This window comes from Octopus bimaculoides, chromosome 5, assembly GCF_001194135.2.
Source record: "Octopus bimaculoides isolate UCB-OBI-ISO-001 chromosome 5, ASM119413v2, whole genome shotgun sequence".
In the NCBI taxonomy this organism is placed as follows: domain Eukaryota; kingdom Metazoa; phylum Mollusca; class Cephalopoda; order Octopoda; family Octopodidae; genus Octopus; species Octopus bimaculoides.
Window position 1 is genome coordinate 6,191,146 of NC_068985.1, and position 9,514 is coordinate 6,200,659.

Consider the following 9,514-nt stretch of genomic DNA (forward strand, 5'->3'; position numbering starts at 1 on the left):
GAAGGGTGGGGATACGAAACCGTAAGAAGCTTATTATAAACATACGAACATGCGTTGATATATTTCATAAATATTCTTTTAGCAGCGACTGAAAAGAATAAGGGTGAAACTATACCTTATTATGCTCGTTTGTTATAAGATAGTCAGCGGTTAGACACGTTAGAACACCATCTAAAATGCTTAACGACATTTCAGCGTTCCGAGTTCAAATTCCGCCGAAGTCGACTTTGCCTTTTATCAATTTTGGAGCCGATAAAATAAGTACCGACTAAATAATGGAGGGAAAATGAAATCGATTAACCCCCACCCATCCTCCGAAAATTTCAGTTTTCATGCCTATAATAGAAAATGATTATTTTCGTTTTCATACTTTCTGTATAACAACAGTAAATAACATTGTGAAACGGAGTATTTCAATCCATATTGATCGTGTTATGGGAGTAGAAAGCTACTGGAATCAAACAGTATTGCTGAATATAAGCTCCATGTATAACCGATGTTTTAATCTTATTAATTGCATTGTGCAACGAATACCATAAAAATTCAGTTCTTAACTTCAATTGTTAAAGCGGGTAAATAAAAAAAAAGCAACGAATAAATCTCGTAGCTCATTATATACTTAGGAGAATTGTTCCTAAGAATATATAAAGATTGCTGGAAACTGTTTCTTTTCACACAGAAATTATGAAGATTCTTGTTGCACTTTTAGCATTATACAGAATTATTTACACATATATTTAACACAAACTCGCAGGAGCGTGCTGATACACACGAACACAAATACACATACAAACATACGTGTATGCAGTTCTGTATGCATACATGTATACACACACATATTATGTAGAATGTGTTGTTTATAATACATATATAAATATATATATATATATATATATATATATATATATATATATATATATATATATATATATATATCCATGTATAAATATGTATATATATGTATGTATGTATTATGTATGTATATGTGTGTTTGTGTGTGTAAGTGTGAGTGTGTATGCGTATGTGTTTGTGCATGCATACGTGAGTTTGTGCGTGTGTGTGTAGTTGTGTATGTATGGAAGTATACTCACATGACATATATCTGTCGGCATATATGTATATGAATAATTTAATACGATATAATATAATAGAATATAATATAATATAATATATATATATATATATATATATATATATTGGATGAAAGTCTTGGGGTGAAAATTGTATTGAACGTTGTGTGTAATATGACGATACGTATTAATTCAAAATGCGCAGAAAAAACAGTCACCGTATTAAGAGACAATTTACTTTAGAATAACTTGATATAGAAATTTCTTTCCTTCAGTATCGTTTTATTAGTGAAATAATATTAACATGAGAACATTGTTATACAAAGATACATACGTTTCATATATGTATACATATATACACACACATGCATATACGCATACACAGCAGTCAAATACATATATATATTGACAGGTACATTTAGAAATGCGCATACATATACATACATATATGCATACGTACTCGCCCGAGCGCACACAAACATACACACACATATATCATATTCATATACGTATATACGTTTATATTTGTGAGTAGGGTGGTATATATGTGTATGTAGGTTATATTTATACATCTGAATAAAGAATTTCAATCTACATTTTGCCTCTGGTCATTAAATCTTTCAAATTAGCGTTTAAGAATTCAATGATCGGAACATAGAAGCATTATAACAATAACTAAAATTATTTTAACATGAACATTTGCGCTTTATATTATTGGTATAATCTTTTGATTACCAGAAACATTCCACTTGACGTTTTTCTATTCTCTAGACCATTTTCCTTCGAGATATCCTGATAAATGAATCTCAATCATACATTCTATCAAGTATTGCATGCACTACTATCATGAACATACTTAATTCATGCGATTAATGGACACTATGTTGCTATTCCACACCGCATATCTAGGTAGATATTGCCTTCCTATACATTACCTTAGCCTCCAACATTCAGGCCTGACTCAGAATCAAAGTAGGTTTTCCACACTATTTTTCCACTGTTCCTTTGAGAACACAGCATTTGTGCCTCAGTTATTAGTTCTAAACCTTCCCAGAATAAATTGTTCGCAAGCGTCTTGTAAACCCAGTCTCTCAAAGAAACGTTGTTTCTGAAATTTTCTTGTAGAGGAAGCATGCTCACATTGTGGGTTTTAAATTTTAATTACACATTTTGGTTCACCACGTGATGGTCGGGTTAATTTGCTTTTAATTGAACTGTCCACCCCTTCAAAGTCATGGGCTTTTCATCAGCTATAAAATAAAAAGTTTTGACCCGTTCAGTCCCTAGGGAGGAAGGGTTTGTTACGAACGACCTGAGGCATTGATGTGAGAACTGTTTGATTTCACTTTGCAATTTTCAGCTTGAACAAAATTCAAACCAGAATCGTTAAAGTTAAGCCCCGTGTCTTGCCAATATTTGAATAGAATTGTAGCCTTTCTATTCTTTAATTCTTTTACTTGAATCAGTGATCTGACTGCGGCCATGCTGGAGCATCACCTTATCTTCATTTTTATAAGCATTTAAAACTATACAGTGTATTGACAACTATTAATGTTCCACCAGTTTTTGTATCAAATTGTAGCAATAGTAATACATATTTCTCTGCAGTCGATTGCAACTTTTCTTTGAATTTATTTATTATTATCCATCCTGAATTTATTTAACAAAGGACAAAATATATCAGACCTTAAAACCGTAACTCATACAACCATGTACATACATTATCGGTAAACTCTCTTCTGTTGAGATTACAACTACTTCTACTAATATGATGTCGACTTACCTAAATCAACCAACACCTTATGTTGCTCAGCACTTAAGTATCTGCCGCAAACATTTGTACTATTTTCCATTATTCCTCCAATAAACTCTATTCATGTTTATTTCTATCAGACTTACAAATAAACACGTATGACCATAGACGATTTTGCTGACCTTTCACAGAATCGATATTGGTGTGTGAGAAGCGCCTTGAAATGATCGCAAGATACTTAATTGAGTTAGTGTTATCGGTGTAGCATTATTTATTTTGTAAACCGTTTTATCGAATACAGTAATTTGAACATCTTGCATTACGACTTACTGTTTTCGAATGTTGGCACAAAGCTTGCAATTACGGAGAAGAAGTGTAAAGTGATTGCATCGAGTCCGAATGTTCAAATCGTGCTTATTTTATCGACACCGGAAGGAAGAAAGGTAAAGTCGACTTCGACGGAATTTGAACTCAGAATGTGATGACAGACGAAATACTTCCGAGAATCTACCCTGGGGTGCTAACGATTCTGCCGGTTCACCATCCTTAAGCAATACGAAATGTTAATCCGTTCAGAATTTAAATTAAGTGACTGTGACTGTTAGAAGAATATTACTAAGCAATCTTCATTCAACTGCAGACACGCATACTAAATTGAAAGTCCATAAAATGTTATAACTAGCAAATATTTTGATATTTGTGAAGCTTTCCTAAGCAGATATTCAACGATGCGTAACATTTTAAAGTAATTAATGATTTTTTTCAAGAGTTCTCAAAGTAATTAGTAGCAAATATGTGCGATAATTGGATATTTATTATTAATTTGTGTTATTCTATGAGTAATGTTCATGAATTTTAATTTTAGATGAAGTAATTCCATCATTTTCGTAACATGCAAAGTTTTCATATATTTGTATTGCTGAATTAAAGGTTGAACAAAATTTGCAAATGTCTATGAAGATACTAGCTTACTGGCATAAATCTAACACAATTGTTTCCCTTATGCTTTGCTTAATTCGTATATTTTTAACATTCGTCCAGGTGTTTTAGCGCAATGTGCCCGATTTTTCAGGCGTTTTATGCATCACTGTTCATTTTATATATAGATATTGTATCAAGAAATGGATTATCCATTGTAAACTTGAAAACGATAGTATGTGAATAAATGGAAAATTATGTAAGATAGCGTAGAGTTTACCCTTTGGCTTATAACACTTGAGTTTATTTTAATATTTATTTCAAGTGGACATACCATCTCCAATTTGCATTATTGATATAATCACTGGAATCTATGAGAAGAATTGCATTAGATGTAGGACGTGCTTTGTTACTTCATATTAATGTGTTTATTTGTGCGTTAAAATATTCAATTATTGGGCCATTTGATGCAATTCTAACGTCAAACAAAGTTAGGAAAGAACACTAAAATTTGTTTATTCCATCGTCAAATCGAATTTTCTTTAAATTTGGTAACTTGGAGCCATTATGAATAGCGAGGTGTGGTCCATTCACTGATAAACACATCAACACAACTATATAAAACCAGGCTTGGTATATTTCCATTGTAAATACTGAAATTCTGACATAATTGACGTATTAAATGAAATTTGAATTATATTGAAGTCTATAGTTTCAAAAATGCATACACTGCCTTCATAAATGCTGTATGCAATACTACACGGAGTAAATTGTGTTATATATGTGAATAAGTTAGCAAGGCACAAAACGAAAGGACGAAGGACCTTTATATTTCAAAACAATTTTGGTTAATTTAATGAGAATTATTGACATATAAAGTTTTATAATTCTTACAGAATTTATAACTGCTAATATAATTATGATTCGACCAAGACTAAAACATTACGCCGTCCGTATGAAGCACGATAATAATGAATGTGGTGTCCAAAAGCACTGTAAAGTGCATGAAAATGATGAAATAATAGCACTAGTCGGAACATGTGTCTAGAAATTCGAAACTTCCAATTCAAACATCCATTTTGTAGCACATATATTTATTTTATTGGCGCTAACATACTAGTATCTAAAAATCCACTGCCTTCATTCTTACGAGAATGTGAGATTTACGAGATGTGGAGGGAAGCTCAGAAAAATATCGTTACGCAAATATAAGATGATTTCGTAACAAACTCCATTTGAAGCGTAACAAGCTCCAGAAATCTATGATTGAATTTCGCTATCAAAATCTTTTGGCATGTCCACTGTATGATGTAGACAAATCGGATTGAGCATATGTGGATAATATTGCACACAAGACAAACAAAAATGTTAGTCAGCGTTTTATGAAATGAAGCGCATCTAGCACAAAAAAAAACCCCTTCTGCAGATTTTCGACGGCAAACATTTCAAAGCCAGGACCGAGTTGTTGAACACTTCGGCGACTACAAAATACCAGCAGTTAGTTGTTTCCCCGCTTGCACGCGATCCTGGTGACTGCAATCAAGTTTTACAAGATCCCCCGATCAATCGCACAACTCGACAGCCGTTGTAAGACTACGTAACCAAAGCGATGGTCTTCATCATTCAATAATGGACAAACATATTTTGGTACTGAAATATATCTAATGATACTAATACTACAGGTAAAAAGATTAATAATTAGGCATTTGAATTAATTTCTTTTACAATCCAGATGTCCTTTCACACGGAATTTCTTTAAACCAAAGCGCTGATGAGACTTATATAAGTGGATTGAATTAAGAGCTTCCCGTCCCAGTGAATTGGATGCTCTACACACATCCCTGAAGGAATTCGTTTCCTTAGTTCCTTACTTTATACACACACACACACACACACACATACACACACACACACATATATATATATATATATATATATGTGTGTGTGTGTGTGTGTGTGTGTGTGCGTGTGTGTGTGTATGTGTGTGTGTGTGTGTATATATATATATATATATATATATATATATATACACACACATACTCTCCGTGAATTTTGTGTGTTTTGTAGGCATATGTATGTACTTATGTTCTATAGTGCGGAAAAAGCATAAACTAACCGAACATCGTCAATATATAATTAATGTAGCCTACTTAATGCGCGACGGATGGTTAAAAACTGATTAGAATTGCTTATAGTGAGGACAGCTAATATATTTTTTTAAAATTCTATTATGGATAGTGGAATAATGTTTGTCTCGTATTATTACACCATACAGTGAAACTAATATTTTGTTCTCGTTTGGTGAAAAATACAAAACATTGCTATTACTTTCTAAAAGATTAGACATGTTTCTAAAGTAATCACTTTTAAATTTTAAAGCAACTAAATTGTTTTGTAATATAGATTTTCAATATTCGAACATACACTTATCGTACATCTTACATCTTATAATATTTTTTGCAATATTTACAGGTCGCATTATTTGACTAGAGTGTTTCTGCGATGCGTTTAAGACGTATGTGATCATATTTCACTGCACATTACCGAATACTTCTAGAATATTCTTGAATTTCAAGACACTCCACTATCAGCTTGTCAGCACTAAATCTATTAGCAATGCACTGGATACAGGCAAATTTACAAGCATCAATATCGGTGTCACAAATCCACAGTTTGCAAAGAACATCTATTTGCTATACATCGTAGTCATGCGTAAGAAAGACATTACTTACTGGCCCAAACCAAATAACTGGACGTTGTTTTCAATAGTTTGATTAATATGAAATGTTATCTGCGGTGTGCCGTATTAATGTATTACAACACGTCATTATTTCTAGACAAATTACTTAAAAAAGAAAAAATAATAAAGTCAACGGCAGCAATGAGGATAGTATATTTAATTACTGACAGATCCAATTTCTCCAAACATCACAAATAATTTTAATGTTAAACGAAATTACGAAAATAACGAAAACGTATTTTGATGCCAACATTTTATTTTTGATTGAATACAACATCTGTTTCTCTCTTTCATTTTTTCCTTTATTTGTTTGAGTCATTTGAGCGTGTCCATGCTGGAGTACCGCCTTTATTCGAACAAAAATCGACCCCAGGACTAATTTTTTTGTAAACCTAGTACTTATGTTTATCGGTTGCCGAACCGCTAAGTTACGGGTACATAAACACACCAAGATCGGTTCCAAGTGATGGCGGGTGGGGGATAAATACAGATACACAGACATATTAACAAACACACGCCCTCTTAGATATATATATATACAACGGGCTTCTTTCAGTTTCAGTCTACCAAATTCACTCAGAAGGTTTTGATTGGCCCGAGGTTATGGTAGAAGATACTTGACCAAGGTGCCATGCAGTGGGACTGAACCTGGAGCCATGTGGTTGTTAAACAAGCTACTTAGCAGAGAACCACCCCTGCGCCTATAAATCTTATATATTTTTCTTGTATTCCTCATTATTGTTAGACGCTGGGTTCCAGAATCGCTAGACCCTTGTATAAAATGTCTCCCGATATTGACTTCGGTTTGCACATTATGAATTCTAACACTTCCGAGTTTAACCTTGTCTTTCACCCTTCCTGGATCGATAAAATGAAGTATCGATCTGGTACTGGTATAGATCACATTCTTCCTCTTATAACTGTTAACCCACTCTCTGATCCCCATAATGGATTCTTCTACGGCTGAATACCTAAACGTAAGCTTGAAGTTATTACTCTTAATCTGACTTCGTTTATACATCAAGTTTAGAGTATATTAACAAAGTTTAAAATTATGCCAGACTTTCAATAATGGCCTCCTCTGACGTCACATGTGTTAGATTTTAATAGTAACATCGAGATGTGTATAAAAGTTGATTTCGATTCGTTCAGTTAAGAAATAAATGTTCCTATTTTAAGTCCTGCCTGCAGTATATTCTTATATAGATGCGATAACAAATGTGGTGTAGACTTCAGATATGGTGGTAGGCACGTGATGTATGAAGCAAAATAAATTATGTTTCTCCTTAATTTTTTTTCAACATAATGACATGTTGATTAACAGTTGTTCGCTTCTGGCAATAAGTTATTTTTTTTTTCCTGTGGAAGCGATCAGCACTTCCGCAGTCGAAAGCTGCCATTACTGATGCTATTTGATTTTGGTTCCTTTAATTCTTTGCTGACATTCTATAAGATTCAATAGAGGAATGTTGTATATCTTCGTTTTGTAATATATTACATCTCTCAGAAGTTGCACATACAACGCTTTTATTGAAAACTGCATTACCAGCTTTTACATCGATGTTGCATCAAGGGTTTCTTTTTAGGATCAAGTAGTTACTTTTTGCTTTTTACTTGTCCATTCAATAATGTTAACTTGCACAATATAGTCATTTCTATCTTTCTTACACAGAAGTGGTGAATGAATCAACGTTCTGACTGACTGACTCATATAACATTTGAAATACTTACTCACCTTGGGGTCATTACTAGTTAATGGCATGTGATAGTTTCCACATTTCACATAACGCAATATATGCAAAGCTTGTTACAAATACAGAATTAGCAAGTGCATAATAAAATAGGAAGCTTTTCATGAAGAAAACACCCACGAAACTACTGTTTTTTTTTTGCGTTTTTTTTAACCAACTGTTCACAGAATAAAATATTTTGCTGTATATATTAACGAAATATGCTGCCATTGTACATAACTACGCTTGTGTTTGTAACTCTGATATTCACATCTCAAAGACTGAAACATAATCTCTTTCGTCTTAACAAAGGATGTGGAAATTATATTTGTCAGGTTTCAGCATTGAATGAAAACGGAATTCCAATGCTGCATAATTGAAGCTTTTATAGTCTTGTAAATCTACAAACACTTTGAAATGGAATCTCCGATGTTCTTTCTTTTTATGTTTTCGATTGTTTTTATCACTTTTCCTAAATTAACACTACAAGTGACCAGTTGAATTTACTGAATAAAAAACAACAACAACTTAGCTTTCTTATTTAATTATATTCTTATTATTACTTTGGTGTAGCCTGAATGGAGACTATTTGACTCTGCTTCGGATGTGGTCATAAGTCACGTGATTATTCGATTTATTTTTAGTTCACATTCATCTTAGCTGGATCAGTGTGTAATTCTGGAAAAGAAATGTTTGGGAGAGAGAATAAAATAAACTACACACACAAACACACATGAACACATGCACACACACACACACACACGCATGCAGACACACACGTACATACACACATGTATGCACATAAACGCACACATAAATGCACACACATTCTCTCTCTCTTCTCTCTCTGTCACCTACACAAACACACACTCGTGTATATACGTTTCCAGTCATAAGTATGTGGGTGACGAATCTTTAACTGTATGAATTTATCCTATATTGAAGCAGGTTCTTAAAAACTTCTATCACTGGATTGAAGATAACAGAGTCTTTGCCACCTTGTCCTAAGGTTTAGAAAATTGCGTGCATTTTTACTGTTCTGCAGATTGCGTTTGTAATATACTCGTTAGCTGGATGATCTTTTTTCTGAAACTTCCAGCTTATCCAGACTATCCAACAGGTATTTACTAACACAATTTAGTACGGCAACTATTATTGATATAAATATGGATTTGTAACATGGGTACAGAGGCTGAAGGTTTCGCTGCAGCTGTCCCTAGATATCCCTTTGTTTTTTGATTTTCAAGGGATATTCTCTTCAACTGGGTAGCTGCCCTCTATGGCAGTATATATATATATATAT